The sequence below is a fragment of the Sus scrofa genome, chromosome 9 (assembly GCF_000003025.6).
Source record: "Sus scrofa isolate TJ Tabasco breed Duroc chromosome 9, Sscrofa11.1, whole genome shotgun sequence".
Classification (NCBI taxonomy): Eukaryota; Metazoa; Chordata; class Mammalia; order Artiodactyla; family Suidae; genus Sus; species Sus scrofa.
The window spans coordinates 9,367,244-9,388,360 of record NC_010451.4 but is presented as its reverse complement, the minus strand read 5'-3'; the positions used below and the strand labels follow the sequence as shown (position 1 = coordinate 9,388,360).

General features: G+C 42.2%; 1 pseudogene; it reads left to right on the top strand.

Annotated features, from left to right (window-relative positions):
* Positions 8,969 to 9,965, top strand: LOC100739258 (annotated as a pseudogene).

Genomic DNA, 21,117 nt, shown 5'->3' with positions numbered 1-21,117 from the left:
CCTTTAGATGTGGCTAATTCTGCTCTCAGGATACCAAGTAACAGTGTCCAGCACAGACTGGAACAGAATAAATAATCTTGAATGTATAGATTAATGAATGTGCGGTAGGAAGAGAAAATTCAGTTGAGCAGATGGCTTCAAAAGTTGTCAGGATTTCCATCGTGGCTCAGTGGAAACAAATCTGACTAGCATCCATGAGGATGCAGGTTTGATCCCTGGCCTCACTGGGTGGGTTAAAGAGTGTTGCCATGAGCTGTGATGTAGGTTGCAGATGTGGCTTGGATCCCAAGTTGCTGTGGCTGTGGTGTAGGCCAGTGGCTGTAGCTCCAACTGGACCCCTTGCCTGGGAACCTCCATATGACATAGGTGTGGCCTTAAAAAAATAAATAAATAAATGCAAAGTGGTTGTCATATCTTGGTCCGAGGCTTTCGTCCAGTACAATGGAATAATGTTAATCTTTACATGACATCTTGATTTGTTGTATAAGAATTTCACTACTTCATAATTCAAAAAGCCTTTTATTTATTTATTTATTTTAAATTACTCAAATGAATTTATCACATCTGTAGTTGTATAATGATCATAACAATCTGATTTCGCAGGGTTTCCATCCCACAGCCCAAGCACATCCCCCCACCCCCCAAACTGTCTCCTCCAGAGACCGTAAGTTTTTCAATGTCTGTGAGTCAGCATCTGCTCTGCAAAGAAGTTCAGTCTGTCTTTTTTCAGATTCCCCATGTCAGTGAAAGCATTGGATGTTGGTGTCTCATTGTATGGCTGACTTCACTTAGCATGATAATTTCTAGGTCCATCCATGTTGCTAAAAATGCCGGTATTTCGTTCCTTTTAATGGCTGAGTAATATTCCACTGTGTATATGTACCACATCTTCTGGATCCACTCCTCTGTCAATGGACATTTAGGTTGTCTCCATGTTTTGGCTATTGTAAACAGTGCTGCAATGAACATTGGAGTACATGTGTCTTTGCGAGTCATAGTTTTCTCTGCATAGATGCCCAGGAGTGGAATTGCTGGATCAAATGATAGTTCTATTTTCAGTTTTCTGAGGAATCTCCATACTGCTTTCCACAGTGGTTGCACCAATTTACAGTCCCACCAACAGTGTACTAGTGTCCCTTTTTCTCCACACCCTCTCCAGCACTTATTGTTTGTAGACTTTTTGATGGCGGCCATTCTGGCTGGTGTAAGGTGGTACCTCAGAGTGGTTTTGATTTGCATTTCTCTAATAATGAGTGATTTGAACATCTTTTCATGTGTTTTTTTGGCCATTTGTATGTCTTCTTTGGAGACCTGTCTGTTTAGATCTTCTGCCCATTTTTGGATGGGGTTGTTTGTTTTTTTGGTATGGAGCGGTAGGAGGAGTTTATAAATTTTGGAGATTAATCCCTTGCCAGTCGATTCACTTTCAAAGATTTTCTCCTATTCTGTGAGTTGTCTTTTCATGTTGTTTAGGGTTTCCTTTGCTGTGCAGAAAATTTTCAGTTTGATTAAGTCCCATTTCTTTATTTTTCTTTTTGTTGTCAATACTCTAAGAGGTGGATCTGAGAAGATGTTGCTGTGGTTGATGTCAGAGAGTGTTTGGCCTGTGTTTTCCTCTAAGAGTTTTATAGTGTCTGGTCTTATATCTAGGTCTTTAATCCATTTTGAGTTTATTTTTGTGTATGGTGTCAAAAAGCCTTTTCTAAAAAATATCTGCATGGCAAAAAAATATTTATAAGCAAAGTCAAGTAACAAAAGACTTACATCACAGGGAAAGGGCAAATATTCACAATAGATGAAGAGTTCCTAAAATTTTAGAGGAAAAAAAGTCTAACTTTCCAATATAAAAATGGCCAAAACATGTGAAAAGACAGATTATAAAAAATTGCAGTGGTCTTTAAACAATGAAAAAGTATTCAGTCTACTGTATTAAAAATACTGTGTAAAGAAGAATTTAAACTAAAGCTTTGCTAAAATGTCATTTTTCACATCATCAGATTAGCAAAAATCCAGTATCTTGGCAATATGTGTGTAGAAAATCAGCACTCTCACCAGTTGCTTGTGAGTAGCGTGCTGCTATAAGACCCACCAAGAGTGTATATGCACTTACTCTTTGACCCAACAATCTCATTTCTAGGATTCTATCTCAAAGACACACTGACAATGATTCATTAGGCTACTCATTCCTCAAAAGGGGACTGGTCTGGAAAATTTTTTTCATTTTCCCTGAGAATTCCCAAATGTGCCATGTTTTCTCATATCACTGCTTCATGCATCCATCCATTCACCCACCTGTGTATCCACTAAACATTTATGTATCCCCTTCTTTCTACAAGATACTGCTTGGGACTAAAAATGCAAGGGTAAACAAGAAAGATTCTAACCTTATTTTCAGGAATCTCACAGTCAGGCAAGGAATAATATAGGATGGTAAATGGTATAGTACAGAAGATTTATGGAGATTCACAAGAGGAAAACCATACTTCAAGTAGGACCTCAGAATCTTTCGAAGGAATAATACATTTAAAAAAGCATCTAGGGGAGTTCCCGTCGTGGCGCAGTGGTTAACGAATCCGACTAGGAACCATGAGGTTGCGGGTTCGGTCCCTGCCCTTGCTCAGTGGGTTAACGATCCGGCGTTGCCGTGAGCTGTGGTGTAGGTTGCAGACACGGCTCGGATCCTGCGTTGCTGTGGCTCTGGCGTAGGCTGGTGGCTACAGCTCCGATTCGACCCCTAGCCTGGGAACCTCCATATGCTGCAGGAGCGGCCCAAGAAATAGCAACAACAACAACAACAACAACAACAAAAAGACAAAAGACAAAAAAAAAAAAAAAAAAAACTAAGAAGCTAACATTGGAAAATACCAACACTGTAAGCTTTATTCAGATTTCTCTAAGTTTTCTATTCATGTCCTTCTTTCATTCTAGAATCTAATTCAGATACCACGTTGCATTTAGGCATCACGTCTCTTTGGTGGACTGACAGTATCCTGATCTTTCCTTGTCTTTTCACGACCATTGTCGTTGTGAAAAGTAGTAGTAAATTTAAATGCAGATGATCAAGTGAAAAAAAGTCCATCTGAAAAGGCTACCTACTGTATGATTCCAACAGGGTGACGTTCTGGAAAAGCGAACAATGGAGGCTGTAAAGATCAGGGGTTATCAGGGTTTAGGAGGTAGGAGGCATGAACTGGCAGAGCACAGGGGATTTTTAGGGCACTGAACCTATTCTGCACAATCCTGTAACAGTATATCTGTCTATCTATCAATCAGCCTATCTCCTATATACATAGTATACATTTGTCTAAACCCAGAGAATGTACCACACCAAGAGTGAACCTTAAACTATAGACTTTGAGTGATGATGTTGTGTTATGTAGGTTCACGGATTACAACAAATGTACCACCAGAATGCATGATGCATAGCAGGGGAAGTTGGGTGATGGGGAGATGGGAGGGTATGGACAGGAAATATATGAGAATCCCACTCAGTTTTGCTGTGAACATAAAATTGCTCTAAAAATAAAGTCTCAAAAATTTTTTTAAAGGGGGCAATAGGTATTTTGTTGAATATTCCTCAATTTGGACATTATATCATTAATGGACTGAGGTTATGAATTTTGGTTGGATTGAGGTAATATGCCTTTCTTGCCACAACATATCGGTGGACAAATGGCATCAATATTATTTATTAACCTAGGACTGGTTTCGCTGTGTGTATTGTTAGCTTGGTAAGAAACGGATAGGAGTTCCTGTCGTGGCTCAGTGGTTAACAAATCCGACTAGGAACCATGAAGTTGTGGGTTTGATCCCTGGCCTCACTCAGGGGTTAAGGCTCCAGCATTGCCATGAGCTGTAGTGTAGGTTGCAGACATGGCTCGGATCCTGTGCTGCTGTGGCTGTGGTGTAGACCAGTGGCTACAGCTCCAATTCAACCCCTAGCCTGGGAACCTCCATATGCCGCGGGAGTGGCCCTAGAAATGGCAAAAAGACAAACAAAAAAGACAAAACAAAAAACCACTCCTTTTTTTGGTCTTTTGATGGCCACCCCCGTGGCATATGGAGGTTCCCAGGCTAGGGGTCCAATCGGAGCTGTAGCCACTGGTCTACACCACAGCCACAGCAGCACAGGATCCGAGCCGCATCTGCAACCTACACTGCAGCTCACAGCAATGCCGGATCCTTAACCCACTGAGCGAGGCCAGGGATCAAACCTGCATCCTCATGGATACTAGTCGTGTCGGTTAATCACTGAGCCACGATGGGAACTCCACAAATAATTCTTCAAAATATTCTGGGGCCGCCCAAAAGTGGACTGCTGCTGCATTATAGTCATTCAGTAGGGCCTTGAAGGGTGAACAAAAAGGTAAATCCTGACAGTTCACCTGAACTTTGACAGTTCACCTGGTTTTTCACCTGGCAGGTTCATTTCACCTGGAAGATAAAATGAAATGATCGATGGCCAAAGTCTTTGCTGGGCTATGAAGGAACTTAGAACAAGATAAGAGGATTGGTGAAGAGAACACCTAGAGAAGACTTAAGGTGACAGACTTCTCAGAAGGGGCACAAACTGTGAAGATATTTGGTCCCATGTGACAATTTACCAAAGGGAACCCATCATGGAAAAGGCTCTCAAAATCAGCAAAAGCAGAACAAATCAGGTAAACAAGATGGTCTATCCATGGCTAGCAGCCAGACTCAGTGAGTCTGAAGGCTACACCCCTGGCACGAAGTGCTAGGTCCCCGAGAACTGTTCATAACGCTCTTCGCATTACCACCAAAGCCTAGGGACAAATCCAACCCCCACCCTCATATATGCTCTTGGAGATGCCAGGGAGTTGATCCCTCAGGGATGGTGGGTTCTCAAGGGAACACCATCATAAGGAAAAGTACCCCAGGGGCCTGGCAGAAAGGAGGAAGCGAGGGGTTTTAATGGGTCACATCTTAGCCCTAACAAGTCCTTGCATGGAGGCATCACAGGAAACACCGCTATGGACCAGGCTTAACAGGTGAGCAGGACGAGGGATGGAGTGTCCAGAGACAGGCAGAGAAAACTGGGGCAGGGAGATAGAGGCCAAGAACCTAGGACCTATAGACCTAGGCCATGGATGAGGAAGACTGGTTGGGTGTATACAAGAGGCAGGTGTCCAGAATGGAGGTTGGCCATGTGGGCTGTGGGACCTTGGACCACACATCCTGGCTGTTCTGGGCAAGGGGGCACATTCACAGGTGAGATTCCTTATCTCATCAAATCATTTCCTCCCACAAGAAAGCAAGGCTGATGGCAGCAGGAACACGGAAAACACTAGCACATTTCAAGGGTTTCTGGCTCTTGCGTAGCGTTGGCTAAGCACTCTCGTCACAAGAACTCATAACCTGTGGAGGTCACAGATGATGAGGGAAATGAGCTCAGAGAGGGGAGAGCGACCGGCCCAAGGTCACACAACTGCAGGTAGGAGCTGGGATTGGAATCCAGCCCTTTCCGACTCACAGGTGCACACACTTGACCACTAAGGCCCACAGGACGTGATGGAGGGCAAGTCTCTGGCTGGCAGCAGGTGCTCACTAGGCGGGAGAGCCTTCATCCTCTCCCTATGGGGCACGGACCCTGTGACATGCGCTCTGCCAAGCCCGGGGAGGGGGGGACACCCCAGAAAGAGTTCATGGAATTAGAAACCCCTTAGAGATCTTTTCCTCCAAACCCCTCACTGTACAGGTAAGAAAACCAAGGCTCAGGGGCCCAAGGTCACAGCAAGCGCATGGGAGAGCTGGTCCAGGAGCCAGGCCCCGTGGTTGCCTCTCCTTTACAGCAGGCTGCCTCCTGAACAGCCTCCGCTCTCACCCCCCACAGGCCGTGGCCTTGAACGAGGGCCTGTCCTCCAACCCTCAGACTCTCATTTGCTAAAGGCCACAGCCACGCCCGGGTGGTGCTGGATGACGGGCAGGGGGGACGTACCTGAAGTGCAGCACCAGGTCGGACACGTGCTGATCGGCTTTGCTGTCCTTCCCTGTCCCCACCTGCACCGTCACCAGCTCGTAGACAGTCAGTCCTAACAGGGAGCACGCGTGGGGCAAGTTCTGTGCCCTAGGAAGCAGCGCCCTTAGGCCGTGAGCCCAGGCTGCGTCACTCAGGTATAGTGTGCAATTCAAAGCAAACCGAGAGCCCTGACCGGTGACACAGGTGTGAGCAAGTCCAGCCACGTGTGGCTAGTTCCTCTGATGGGCTCGAGGAATGGGCTTTGAAAGAGCAAAGGTGAAATTCTTTGGGGATGTATTTGTGGTGTCCCTTCTTGGCTGGTGACCCTGTTGGATGGCTCAGTGCCACCTGGCAATGAAAAGCCATGTGCCACCTCTCCACTGTGGCCTCACATCCCTACCTCCATCCGCAAAGCAGCAGGACAGAGCAGGGGCAAGAGAGGTAGCAGAGTTGATGGCTTCTAAGGAGCCCTCTGGCCTCGGCCCACTGTGTTTCTGCCCCTCAGGTCCCCTGTCTGCCTCCCAGGTGCGGGCAGCCCTGCCTGTTTGAGATCAAAAGTGTCCAGGGCGGTGCAGAGCCGGTTCACTCTTTTGCTAGGTCCTGGAGTCTGATTTCTGGAACATTATTTCAAAGGAAAGTTTGCATTGCCAAGCACTGTTGCCAAAACTCAGCCTCTGTCCTCTAGTGCCACAGAGAAACACAGAGACAAGAGCTGTGGGTGAAGGAGAAAAAAAAATAGCTTTTATTGCTTTGTCAGGCAAAGGAGGCCACAGCAGGCTAATTAATGCTTTAAAGAGTGTGCGCCTCTTTGGGAAAGAATTACAGGGAGTTTTATAGTCTAAAAGGAGAAAAACAGGGTTTCAGATAAGAATCAGGTTAGGGCAAACATGCATTCTTCTTTCTTTTGGGGAATCTTAATCAGCAAAGCTGCCGTCAGGAGATGTGATCCCAGTGGGGGGTCTTCTGGGTTATTTCCTAGAATAACGGTACTTGCGAAAGGGCATATTGATCAGAAATTAGAAGAAACAAGGAAAGTTCCTGAAAAATATCCTGTGCTACTCATCTTTAACCCAAAGGCAATTGTGCTCAGGGTGCCTCATCTTTAGCTTACAGGTGATGCGTTTAGGGTGCAGTCAAACAAGGGAGAAACACAAGGAAGGGTTCCTTGCTGTTTAATATTAAAGTGTTAATTTCTAAAAGAAGCATAAGGAATATAAGATGCCTACATCATTATGTGCATCCCTTGAGGGGGAACCAGGATCCTGCCCAAGGCTGTACTATTGTCTCTTGACTCTTCCTCCCTGGTCTTCACGTCCCCCTCCCTTCCCACCCACTCCCATCAGGAAATGTTAGAACCTGCCTCTTGGAACTCGGGAAGGCCCTGGAGGCTGAATGAGGTCCATTTCCTAAAAATAAGAAATGGAAGACACGGGAAGTCTTTTGGACCGAGGAGCCCTACGGGGCCCTGCTCAATTAAACTACAAGTTCCTAGTACTTATCGCAGAGCGACTCAGATAAAAACCTGAAATATAAATTTGTCTGAAGTTATCCATGGAAAAGCAGAAAAGGAAACAGAAAATCTTGGTCTAGTATTATCTCCCTTGGGAACTTGAACTTCTGGATTCTCTAGAAAACGTGGTATAGATGAAAGAGTCCTGCTCTGGGAATCGAAGACCTGATGCTGGTGGTGGCTCTGCTTCCAGTAACTTTGGCATCTGAGAAAACTTCTGCCCTTTCTGTGCTCAGGGTCTGGCCTTCCAGAGGAAAACTGGTTAGACTTGAAAATAAAAAAGCTTTTTTTCCAGAGTTTACAGCAGTGGTTTTACACATAAGAGATGTTTTGGGGAGAGAGAGGATCAGAAATGACTAGAAAAAAGTCACGGGGCCGCTGCTCATGGAATCATTAGGATCAACATGGACTTGCCTGAGTCTATGTCACTTGCGGGGCAGGAGTTGCTCAGTCCAAAGAACAAGTAAAATGTAGAGGGTGAAACAGTATTTTTCCCCCCAGATCTGTGGGTTGAAAATACTCCCTCCTAATTCTTCTGAGAAGGGTTCCTTCCTTGGAACAGCTATTGCAAGCAAATCTCCTGTTCCTCTCCATCCAAAATTCTTCTCCTGCAGTGACTAGGGACGAGGGAAGCACGCTAGGCAGAGGGCATGCAGAACAGGAGCATCTGATGAGCTGCAGCAGCCGGTAGGGAGGCAAGGTCAGTGGAATAGTAGGGATTCTGTCTTGGATTCTCTGTGCTGCCTAGTTGTGGCAGCCACACATGAATCCACGATCGGCTCCGACTTCAGGCAGGCATGACTCTTCCTACCAAGAGCATTTTCAAAGTCATTCCCTTCACTGTAACTTGTCAAACAGCCCCACACCCAGAGATAGGACAGGGGGAACTCAGACAGAGCCAGGCAAAACCACTGCAGCCAGCGGACAAGGGAGAGGGAGCCATTCCCTGGTTAATAATTATGATTGCAAGAGAGCGTGTTGCCGTAAACCTTAGAGAATCAGCCCTCTCTAGTGATGTGCTGACAAAGCTGTCACTTTTTAAAAACTTAAAGCAAATGCCAAAAGAGAAAGGGGCTTAGGGGCCTGGTTGAAGATATCTGATATTCCCCAAAGGACCCTATGGGACATGAAAAAGGGACCAGCAGCAGCAGTTCTTCCATAGCACTTAACACACCTGAAGTTAGGTTAATATGTGATTCTTTGTTCAATCTCTTTCTCTACCACTAAAACATCAGCTCCGTGAAATTAGAGATCTTCTTTGTTTTGTTCAACCTGTTACATACCTGGAATATAACACATGGTGTGTATATTATAGGTACTCTGTCCACACTTAATTTTCAAAGGGAAAAGGGATAGAATGAAAGAGCCCATCATTTCTCTCTGAGAGCTGGTTGTAAAGAAATGTGATTACATTGATTATGCAGTGATCACTGTGTAGACTGATTTCTAGGATCATTCTTCTGGTTTCCAGATGTTCCCCCTGCTGATTTCCTGGGCATCCAGCTTAAGCCATCATGGAGACGGCAACCTGTAATGGATCAGAGGACCCATCGACCGTCTTCTACCTGGTGGGCCTCCCCTCTCTTCCAGAGTCCCTCTTCCTCCCTGTGTTTTTTTTTTTTTCTCCTCTTCTATCTTCTCATCCTTACGGGTAACACCCTGATCCTGGTGGCCGTGGTGACAGAGCCCAGACTCCATAAACCCATGTACTTCTTCCTGATCAACCTCTCAGCCCTGGACATCCTCTTCACCACATCCACTGTCCCCAAGATGCTGTCCCTCCTCTTGCTTGGGGACCACGTCCTCAGCTTCCCCGCCTGCTTCCTGCAGATGTACCTCTTCCACAGCCTTCTGCACCGAAGCCTTCATCCTGGTGGTCATGGCCTATGACCGCTACGTGGCTATCTGCCGGCCCCTGCACTACCCTGTGCACATGACCCCGCAGACCAATGCTGCCCTGGCGGCCAGTGCCTGGCTCGCCGCCCTCCTTCTGCCCATCCCAGCAGTGGCACAGACCTCCCACATGGCTTTTGCCAGCACTGTTTACATCTACCACTGCTTCTGTGACCACCTGGCTGTGGTCCAGGCCTCCTGCTCTGACACCACCCCCCAGACCCTCCTGGGCTTCTGCATCGCCATGGTCGTGTCCTTCCTGCCCCTTCTCCTGGTGCTTCTCTCCTATGCCCACATTGTGGCCTCGGTGCTTCGCATCAGCTCCCGAGAAGGACGCTCCAAAGCCTTCTCCACCTGCACCTCCCACCTGCTGGTGGTTGGCACCTACTACTCATCCATCGCCATAGCCTATGTGGCCTACAGGGCTGACCTGCCCCTTGACTTCCACATCGTGGGCAACGTGGTCATGCCATCCTCACACCTGTCCTCAACCCTCTCATCTACACCCTGAGAAACAAGGATGTCAAGGCAGCCATCACCAAAATCGCATGTCCCCAGGACCCAAAAAATGCTGGGAAACACTGATTCATAGGGGAAATTCATTCTCCCACAAACACCGGTAATAATAAAGGAAAATTTGGACAATTCAGACAGCCAGGCAATTAGAACAATAACTCTCAAAAGACAGTCCTAGGAGTTCCCGTCGTGGCGCGGTGGTTAACAAATCCGACTAGGAACCATGAGGTTGCGGGTTTGGTCCCTGCCCTTGCTCAGTGGGTTAATGATCCGGCGTTGCCGTGAGCTGTGCTGTGGGTTGCAGACACGGCTCAGATCCCGCGTTGCTATGGCTGTGGTGTTGGCCAGAGGCTACAGCTCCGATTGACCCCTAGCCTGGGAACCCCCATATGCCGCGGGAACGGCCCAAGAAATGGCAAAAAGACCAAAAAAAAAAAAAAAAAAAAAAAAAAAAAGACAGTCCTAGTTATTCTTCCATTGTAATAAAATAATGATTTTCTTTCCTTAATTCAAAGACAAAATGGATTGGACTTTTCCATTCAATTTTTAAGCTGAAAATCCCAAATTTCAAAAGATGTGAGTACAATTGTGGTCACAGTTCCATTAATTCAAATAATTTTGATTCTCAGGGACTTCAAGTATTTGACTCGAAAGAAATTCAGTCTTTTCCTTTGTGTCGCTTCTTCTAATACTTCTCAAATGTCCCCAGGATTCCTGACACAGAGCTAAGAATCAGTCTTGCCCTTTTTGCTGGAATGTCAAAAAATCTGAAACTGCTACCCTCTCAATCTCTGTTGCCTGAAATTTCATTGTCAATACTGAAATTTCAAAAACAGTCACACAAGAAATTTACCTCTCGTGTGGAACCCCTCATGTGTTGTTAAATTAGAGCATGCCATTCTTCTAGCTTATATTTAGGCAAAAAGTATCCATTACCAGGTCTGTGTGGGCATGAAAGCATTACAATTCTTTTAATTCTAAGCCACACCATAGTTTTTCCATCCACGACAATGGGGAGCTAAGAAGAGAAATTTCCCCTTACAAGCGTATGCTGTGTCCCAGACATACCACTCTTTCTCAAAATACAGTCCTAGGTATTCTTTCTGGCCTTAGAAGCCAGCCCCAGTTGTTTATTCCTTCCCCATGCCAAATTTCATCGTGAAGAATGTTCGTTACATGCAGCCTGCGCTGCCCATTGGCACAGTCTCTCTGTATTTCCCAATTAAAAAAATTAGTTTCAACTTTTGTGCATCAAAGGACTATCAAGAGAGTGAAAAGACAACCCATAATGGGAGGAAATATTTAATATTTGCAAATCTGATAAGGGATTAATACCCAAAATACATAAAGAACTCCTACAGCTAAACAGCAACAACAATGACAAGCCAAAACAATCAATTCCAAATATGGGCAAAAGATTTGAATAGATATTTTTTTGAAGAAGATATACAAATGGCAAATAAGCACATGAAAGATGCTCAACATTATCAGACATCAGGCAAATCAAAACCATAATAAAATATCACTTCATCCCCATTAGGATAGCTATTATTTAAAAAAGAAAAATAGTAAGTGTTAGTGAGGATGGGAGAAATTGAAAACCTAGAAAAAAATCATGGAGCCATTGCGGAAAACAATATGGTGGGTCCTCAAAAAATTAAACATAGGGAGTTCCCATTGTGGCTGAGAGAAAACAAACCTGACTAGTATCCATGAGCCTGTGGGTTCGATCCCTGGCCTCGCTTGGTAGGTTAAGGATCCAACGTTGCCATGAACTGCGGTGTAGGTCGAAGTCGCAGCTTGGATCCTGCATTGCTGTGGCTGGGGCATAGGCTGGCAGCTGCAGCTCCCATTCAACCCCTAGCCTGGGAACCTCCATATGTCATGGGTGTGACCCTAAAAAATAAATAAATAAATAATTAATTAAACATAGAATTACCAAATAATCCATAAATTCCACTTCTGGGTATATATCCGAAGGAATTGAAAGCAGAGCCCTAAAACATATTTGTATACCTGTGTTCATAGCAGCATTATTCACAACAGCCAAAAGGTGGAAACAACCCAAATGTCTATTAAGAGATGAACAGATAACATGTACATACAATAGAACATCATCCAGCCTTAAAAAGGAGAGAAATTCTGACACATGGATAAACCTTGACGACATCATGCTAGGTGAAATAAGCCAGGCATAAAAGGACAAATATGGCGTAATTCCACTTATATGAGGTAGTTGGAACAGTCAGATCATAAAAACGGAAAGAAAAACAATAGTTACCAGGAGCTGGGGGTGAGGGGCAAAGGAGAGTTATTTTATGCATATGGTGTTCCATTGGGGATGATGAAAAAGTCCTGGAAAGGCCAGTGTGATGTTTGTACATCGTGAATCGACTGGATGCCACTCTACTGTGCATTTAAAAGTGGTTTAAAAGGTACTTTTAGAGTTCCCATTGTGGCTCAGTGGGTTAGGAACCCAACTAGCATTCATGCGGATACATGTTTGATCCCTGGCCTTGCTCAGTGGGTTGAGGATCCAGCATTGCCATGAGCTGTGCTGTAAGTCGCAGATGTGGCTCAGATCCCACGTTGCTGTGGCTGTGGTGTAGGCCAGCAGCTGCAGCTCTGATTCGCCCCCTAGCCTGGGAACCTCCATACGCTGTGGGTGCCACCATAAAAAGAAAAGAAAAAAAAAAGCTAATTTTTATGTTATGTATATTTTACCACAATAAAAAATATTTTAACTGGTAGTTTCACATCAGGCTATAAGCTACAGGTCCTGGAGTAGCCGAGGGGCTGTGTGCCATTTTGTCAGCTGCCGACCTCTGTGTGGACTGATGGATGAGCTGTGGCCAGAGGGAGGTGTATGGAGTTTAATCACATGATTTAACACAGACACAAGGATCAGTGGAGCAGTTTGCCCTAAACAGCAGGCTGGGAAGGCGGGCATTTGAAACCTGCACACTTAGGGGAGTTGTTGCCCCGTCTGTATCAGGCTGCTGGGAGGATTTGCGTGAGACAGGGAAATCTCACATCTCAAATATTGCTAGGCTGCGTCCAGGAAATTTCACCCCCTCTCCATCCACACTTCATCCACCTGGTCCAGATGTTCCTAACATCTCTCTCCTGAATTAGCACAACAGTCTCTGCACTGGTCCCTCTGCCTTTGTGCCTGCCCTCCACTTAAGTGGCCAGAAGGGGCTTTCTGACACACAAATCTGAGGCACACACCTTACCATTCTCAACATAACTTAAAGGCTCTCTCTGATCTGGCCCTAAATGACTTTTTTGACATAACATCTCACCACTGCCTCCCTCACAGCAGTTCTGAACTTCTTTCAGTTTCCCAAACACACCAAGTTCTCATTCTCACCAATAACTCACTCTTGTCTCTTCCTAAGCCCTCTTCCTCTTGGGATATTTCAGTAGAAATCTTACTCAGTCTTCTGAAACATCACCCTGGCACCTCACCTGAAGAGTGAGGTAGATACCTTTTGTAGGTGCCCCTTAGCACTCGATAATTCCCCCATCATGGCACGTTTTCACTTTTAATTCTTAGTCCTTAGGAGAAAAGAGCTCTGGGCTCGTATACCTATTAGTCTGTGTAGGTGCCTTGCTTGTTTTATTTTTCTTCTCCTGTACCTCCAATGCCCCAATTCCCATCTCATTCCTCTTCCCACTGAAGCACCTACTCTGATGTATTTGCTGTATGTCCATAAATATACGCATATCTTTGTAAATATGCAGTGTTTTTGTGCTTGTATGTACATGTTTAATTTACATCAAAAATAATTATGTTACATATCTTCATTTATTACATTTTCTACTCAGTTCTGTTTTTTAGATCTGTCTGTATTGGTATTTATGTATCTAGTCTCATTGGTTCCTGTTGATAGTAAGATTCCATAGTATGACTTCATCAATTTCACTTTTCTAGTGGAGGACACCTAAATGGGCTCCAACTCTTTGCTACCACTGTGTCGTGATAAATGTCCTTGCGTCTGTCCTTGTATGAACCCATGGACGAATCTCCCTGAAATATATAACAGGAGTCAAGTAGGTTAATCATGGGTATGCCTAAACTTTAGCTAAACATAGTCCCTGTTCATTATTTGCAGTTTCTGTATTTGTCAATTTGCTTACTCACTAACCCCAAAACCAATATTCATGGCACTGTCAGGGTCACTCACAGACACACCCGGAGAGCAAAACAGCTGAGTCCCCCTTGTGCAGGTTGCCAGATGAGGTCTAACAAGGCAATACTCTGCCCTCCTGTTTCAGTTCATACTGTAAACAAGGGTCCTTTCCATGATCTATTTTTTGCCAGTTTTTTTTTTTCACATTTTCAGCCTTTTTTGGTAAATTCCGTATATAAATTGGTACTCAAACTAGTGCTCAAATGCTATCTAGGCCCCTCATCTCAAAAAGTCTGTGATGTGCCTTATGGAGAAAATCCATATGTTAGATAAGCTTCATTCAGACATGAGTTACAGTGCTGTTGGCCATGAATTCAATGTTAATGACTCAAGAATATATACCAAATAAGGGGTTTTTAAACAGAAACATCCATTGGAGTTCCCCGTCATGGCTCAGTGGTTAATGTACCTGACTAGCATCCATGAGGACACAGGTTCGATCCCTGGCCTTGCTCAGTGGGTTAAGGGTCCAGTGTTGCTGTGAGCTGTGGTGTAGGTCGCAGATGCAGCTCAGATCCGTGTTGCTGTGACTGTGGTGTAGGCTGCAGCTACAGCTCCAATTGTACTCCTAGCCCAGGAACTCTCATATGCTCCACGTGCAGCCCTTAAAAAAAAAAAAAAAAGAAAAAAGAAAAAAGAAAAAGAAAGAAAGAAAGAAAAAAGAAAAAGAAAAGAGTAAGAGCTGCTCCTGGCCAACGTTTCCATCAGTTGTAAAATGGAAGAGCCAGGGTTGGCTTATCCATGGGCACAGTAGCACAGTGCCAAAGGCTCACCATATTTTTAGGAACCCATGAAAATGCTTTCATTACTTTTAAAATCAGAAGAAAAAAGGACTACAATCCAGCCTTGGTTATATTCATCTTTATCACAATGTAATCGTAAAATATAATATTTTATATTTTTTGGTAGAGGGAGGAACTCAAAAAACAAAAAAACACTGAGGGGCCCTGAAAGTTATAATGCGACTCTGAAAAGAATCTCTCAGAATGAAACCAACATGGGAAAAATGCCTTTGAGAGATGGAGCAAGGAGAGCAAAGTCATCACGTGACTCTCTGGATTGGCCATGTCAGAAACGCAACTACCCACTTGGACTCCCCGGTTAAGTGAACAATAGAGTCTACATTTTACTTGAGCTGTGAGTTGGACGTTTGTTATTTTCTTGGCTGCCCAGAAACTTCCTACGTTTGTGGGTTTCTATCTTCTCCCACTAAGGATGCCTTCACGTGTTCTCCAGCTTCCCTTTCAAGTAGATCCCAGGCATGTGACCTAAATTCTCTGGCCCAATAGAGATTTTGTGATCTACCTGGAATCTCTTATTCTATTTTTTATAATGATTTTTTTTCCATTATAGCTGATTTACAGTGTTCTGTCAATTTTCTACTGCACATCGAGGTGACCCAGTCACACATACATGTATACATTCTTTTTTTCTCATATTATCATGCTCCATCACAAGTGACCAGATCCCAGTGCTGTACAGCAGGATCTCATTGCTTATCCATTCCAAAGGCAATAGTTTGCATCTACTAACCCCAAATTCCCAGTCCCTCCCACTCCATCCCCCTCCCCCTTGGCAACCACAACTCTGTTCTCTATGTCCATGGTTTTCTTTTCTGTGGAAAGGTTCATTTGTGCCATATATTAGATTCCAGATATAAGTGAAATCATATGGTATTTGTCTTTCTCTTTCTGACTTAACTTCACTTAGTATGAGAGTCTAGTTCCATCCATGTTGCTGCAAATGCCATTATTTTGTTCTTTTATGGCTGAGTAGTATTCCATTGTGTATATATACCAGTTATTCTTAATCCGATCATCTGTTGATGGACATTTAGGTTTTTTCCATGTCTTGGCTATTGTGAATAGTACTGCAATGAACATGCGGGTGCATATGTCTTTCAAGGAAAGTTTTGTCTAGATATACGCCCAAGAGTGGAATTGCTGAGTCATATGGTAGTTCTATGTATAGTTTTCTAAGGTACCTCCATACTGTTTTCCATAGTGATTGCACCAATTTATATTCCCACCAACAGTGCAGGAGGGTTCCCTTTTCTCCACACCCTCTCCAGCATTTGTTATTTGTGGACTTATTAATGATTGCCATTCTGACTGGTGTGAGGTGGTATGTCATAGTAGTCTTGATTTGCATTTCTCTAATAATTAGTGATGCTGAGCATTTTTTCATGTGCTTGTTGGCCATCTGTACATTTTCTTTGGAGAAATGTCTATTCAGGTCTTTTTCCCATTTTTCAATTGGGTTGCTGGGTTTTTTCCTATTGAGTTGTGTAAGTTGTTTGTAAATTTTAGAGATTAAGCCCTTGTCAGTTGCATCATTTGAAACTATTTTCTCCCATTCTGTAAGTTGTCTTTTTTTTTTTAAAGTTTCCTTTGCTGTATAAAAGCCTGTCAGTTTGATTAGGTCCCATTGGTTTATTTTTGCTTTTATTTCTGTTGCCTTGGGAGACTGACCTGAGAAAACATTTGTAAGGTTGATGTCAGAGAATGTTTTGCCTATGTTCTCTTCTGGGATTTTGATGCTATCTTGTTTTACATTTAAGTCTTTAAGCCATTTTGAGTGTATTTTTGTGCCTGGTATGAGGGCATGTTCCAGTTTTATTGATTTACATGTGGCTGTCCAGTTTTCCCAGCACCATTTGCTGAAAAGACTGTCTTTTTCCCACTTTATGTTCTTGCCTCCTTTGTCAAAGATTAATTGACCATAGGTGTCTGGGTTTATTTCTGGGCTCTCTGTTCAGTTCCATTGGTCTATGTCTCTTCTGGTACCAGTACCACACCATCTTGATTACTGTGACTTTGTAATATTGCCCGAAGTCTGGGAGAGTTATGCCTCCAGCTTGGTTTTTGTTCCTCAGGATTGCTCTGGCAATTCAGGGTCTTTTGTGGTTCCATGTAAATTTTTGGATTGTTTGTTCTAGTTCTGTGAAAAATGTCATGGGTAATTTGCTAGAGATTGCACTGAATCTGTAGATTGCTTTGGGTAGTATGGCCATTTTTACAATATTAATTTTTCCAGCACAGGAGCATGGAATAGCTTTCCATTTCTTTGCATCCTCTTTAATTTCCTTGATGAATGTTTTATAGTTCTCAGCATATAAGTCTTTCACCTCCTTGGTCAGGTTTGTCCCCAGGTATTTGATTTTTTGGTGTAATTTTAAAAGTTATTGTAGTTTTATATTCCTTTTCTAATATTTCACTGTTAGTATACAGAAATGTGACTGATTTCTGAATGTTAATCCTATATCTTGCTACTTTGCTGAATTTGTTGATCAGTTCAAGTAGTTTTGGGGTTGAGTCCTTAGGGTTTTCTATATATAGTATCATGTCATCTGCATACAGTGACAATTTTACCTCTTCTCTTCCAATTTGGATACCTTTTATTTCTATTGTTTGTCTGATTGCTATGGCTATTACTTCCAATACTTGGTTGAACAGCAGTGGTGAGAGTGGGCATCCTTGTCTTATTCCAGATTTTAGTGGGAAGGCCTTCAGCTTTTCTCCATTGAGTATTATATTTGCTGTGGGTTTGTCATAAATGGCTTTTATTATGTTAAGGTATGTTCCCTCTATACCCACTTTGGTAAGTGTTTTTATCCTGAATGGATGTTGGACTTTGTCCAAAGCTTTTTCTGTGTCAATTGAGATGATCAGGCAGTTTTTGACTTTTCTTTTGTTAATGTGATGTATGCTGTTGATTGATTTGCATATGTTGAACCATCCTTGTGAACCTGGGATGAATCCCACTTGGTTGTGAAGTCTGATCTTTTATATGTTGTTGGATTCGGTTGGCTAAAATTTTGTTGAGAATTTTTGTGCCTATATTCATCAGAGATATTGGTCTATAGTTTTCTTTTTTCATGGTATTTTTGTCTGGTTTTGGTATTAGTGTGATGGTGGCATCATAGAATGTCTTTGGGAGTGTTCCTTCTTCTTCAACCTTTTGGAAAAATTTAAGGAGGATGCATATAAGTTCCTCTTTGTATGTTTAGTAGATTTCACCTGTGAAGCCATCTGGTCCTGGACTTTTATTTGTAGGGAGTGTTTTTATGACATATTCAATTTCATTTGTAGTGATCGGTCTGTTCAGCTGATCTATTTCTTCTTGATTCAGTTTTGGCAGGCTGTAAGCCTCTAGAAAGTTGTCCATTTCTTCTAGGTTGTCAAATTTGTTGGCATACAATTGTTCATAGTATTCTCTTGTGGTTTTTTTGTATTTCTGCAGTATCCATTTTGGTTTCTCCTTTTTCATTTCTTATTTTGTTTATTTGGGTTTTTTCTCTCCTCTTCTTGGTGAGTCTGGCTGGAAGATTGCCAACTGTGTTTACCTTTTCCAAAAACTAGCTGTTGGTTTTAATGATTTTTTCTACTGCTTTTTGAATCCCTATTTTATTGATTTCCTTCCTTCTGCTGACTTTAGGTTTCATTTGTTCTTCTTCTAATTCATTTAGGTGATGGGTTAAATTGTCAATTTGAGATTTTTCTTCATTTTTGGGAAAGGCCTGTTTTGCTATGAATTTCCCTCTGAGCACTGCTTTTGCAGCATCCCATAGATTTTGAATGGTTGTGTCTTCTTTATCATTTGTTTTGAGGTATTTTTAAATTTCCTTTTTGATTTCCTCATTGACCCATTGTTTTTTTAGTAGCATATTATTTAGTCTCCATGTAGTTAGTTTTTTCTCATTTCTTTTCCTGTGGTTGAATTCTACTTTCATGCCATTGTGGTCAGAGAAAGTACTTGAAATAATTTCCATACTCTTAAATTTGTTGAGGTTAGATTTGTGCCCCAGTATGTGATCAATCCTTGAGAATGTTCAATATGCACTTGAGAAGAATGTACATTCTAATTTTTTTTTTATGTAATCTCCTGAAAACGTCTAACTTTTCTATTGTGTCATTTAGGATCTCTGTTGCCTTATTGATTTTCTGTCTAGAGGATCTATCCATTGATGGTAGTGGAGTGTTAAAGTCTCCTACTATGATTGTATTCCCATCAATTTCTCCTTTTATGTCTGCTAGTATTTGTTGTAGGTATCCGAGTGCTCCTATATTAGGGGCATATATATTGATGATTGTAAGATCCTCTTCTTGAATAGATCCTTTTACCATTAAATAGTGTCCTTCTTTGTCTTTCTTTATGGGCTTTGTTTTAAAGTCTATTTTGTCTGATATGAGTATTGCAACTCCTGCTTTCCTTTCTTGTCCATTGGCATGAAATATCTTTTCCCAACCCCTCACTTTCTATCTACATGTGCTCTTTGAGCTAAGGTGAGCCTCTTGGAGATAGCAGACTGAAGGTGTTTGCTTTTTTATCCAATCCGCCACTCTGTGTCTTTTGATTGGAGCATTCAGTCCACTGACATTTAAGGTAATTATTGATAAATATGTATTTATTTCCATTTTAAACCTTGTTTTCCAGTTGATTCTATGTTTTCTTTTTTGGTTGGATGATTTCCATTTATTTTATGCTTGAGTACTTTTCTTTTTAGTTTTTGTGAATGTAAAAACTACATTTGGTTTTGATTTGTGGTTTCCCTGTTTTTCAAGTATGTTAACCCCTTCCTGTATCTGCTTCCTTTAGCCTGAGAGACATATAGGCTCAAACACATTATTTAAAAAAAAGGAAAAGAAAAAGAAAAATGAATATATATTTTCTTACTTTCCTTCCCCACATTCTAAGATTTTGTAGTTCTTTTTTAACATCTTCCTGTGTATCCTTTTGTTGTTCCTTGTGTTTATCATTGCGTTTAGAGTAGGTTTTTTTCGTCTTGTAGATCTATATGCTGGCTTATTTAAGTGATTGCTTTCCAATTGTGGTTTCCTTCATCCTATTTCTTCCTACTTCTGTTTCATTTAGAGAAGCCCTTTCAGTATTTCTTTTAGAATGGGGTTAGTATTTCTGTACTCTTTTAGCTTTTGTTTGTTGGGGAAATTCTTTATTTCCCCTTCTATTTTAAATGACATTCTTGCTGGATAGAGTATTCTAGGCTGCAAATTTTTTCCTTTCAGAACTTTAAATATATCTTGCCACTCCCTTCTGGCCTGTAGTGTTTCTGTAGAGAAATCAGCTGTTAGCCTTATGTGGTTCACTTACAATTAATGCTTAGTTTTTTCTTGCTGCCTTTAGAATCCTCTGTCTTTAATTTTTGCCATTTTTACTATAATATGTCTTGGTGTGGGCCTATTTGGGTTCAACTTGTTTGGGGCCCTCTATGCTTGATATCAGTTTCCTTTAGATTTGGAAAGTTTTCAGATATAATTTCTTTTTTTAATTACTTAATGAATTGTATTACATTTATATTTGTACAACAATCATCACAATCAAATTTTACAGCATTTCCATCACAAACCCTCAGTGCATCCCCCACCCCCAACCTGTCTCATTTGGAAACCATAAGTTTTTCAAAGTCAGTATCTGTTCTGCAAAGAAGTTCACTGTGTCCTTTTTTTAGATTCCACATGTAAGTGATAGCATTTGATGTTGGTGTCTCATTGTCTGACTGACTTCACTCAGCATGATAATTTCTAGGACCATCCATGTTGCAGAAAATGCTGTTATTTCTTTCCTTTTAATGGCTTAGTAATATTCCATTGTGTATATGTACCACATCTTCTTTATCCACTCCTCTGTCAATGGACATTTAGGTTGTTTCCATGTCTTGGCTATTGTATATAGTGCTGCAATGAACATTGGAGCACATGTGTCTTTTCGAGTCATGGTTTTCTCTGTCAGACATAATTTCTTCAAATATATTTTCAATCCCCTTTTCTTTTTCTTTTCCTTCTGGAATTCCTATTATGTGTAGATTGGCCCACTTTATATTATCCCATAGATCTCTTATATTGCTTTCCTGGTTTTTTTCATTTAGTTTTCTGTCTGCTGTCTTGATTGGGTGATTTCCATTATTCTACCTTCCAAGTCACTAATTCGTTCCTCTGAATTATTCATTCTGCTTTTAGTGCTTTAGCTCAGTTTGCATCTCTGCAAATGAATTTTATATTTTTTCT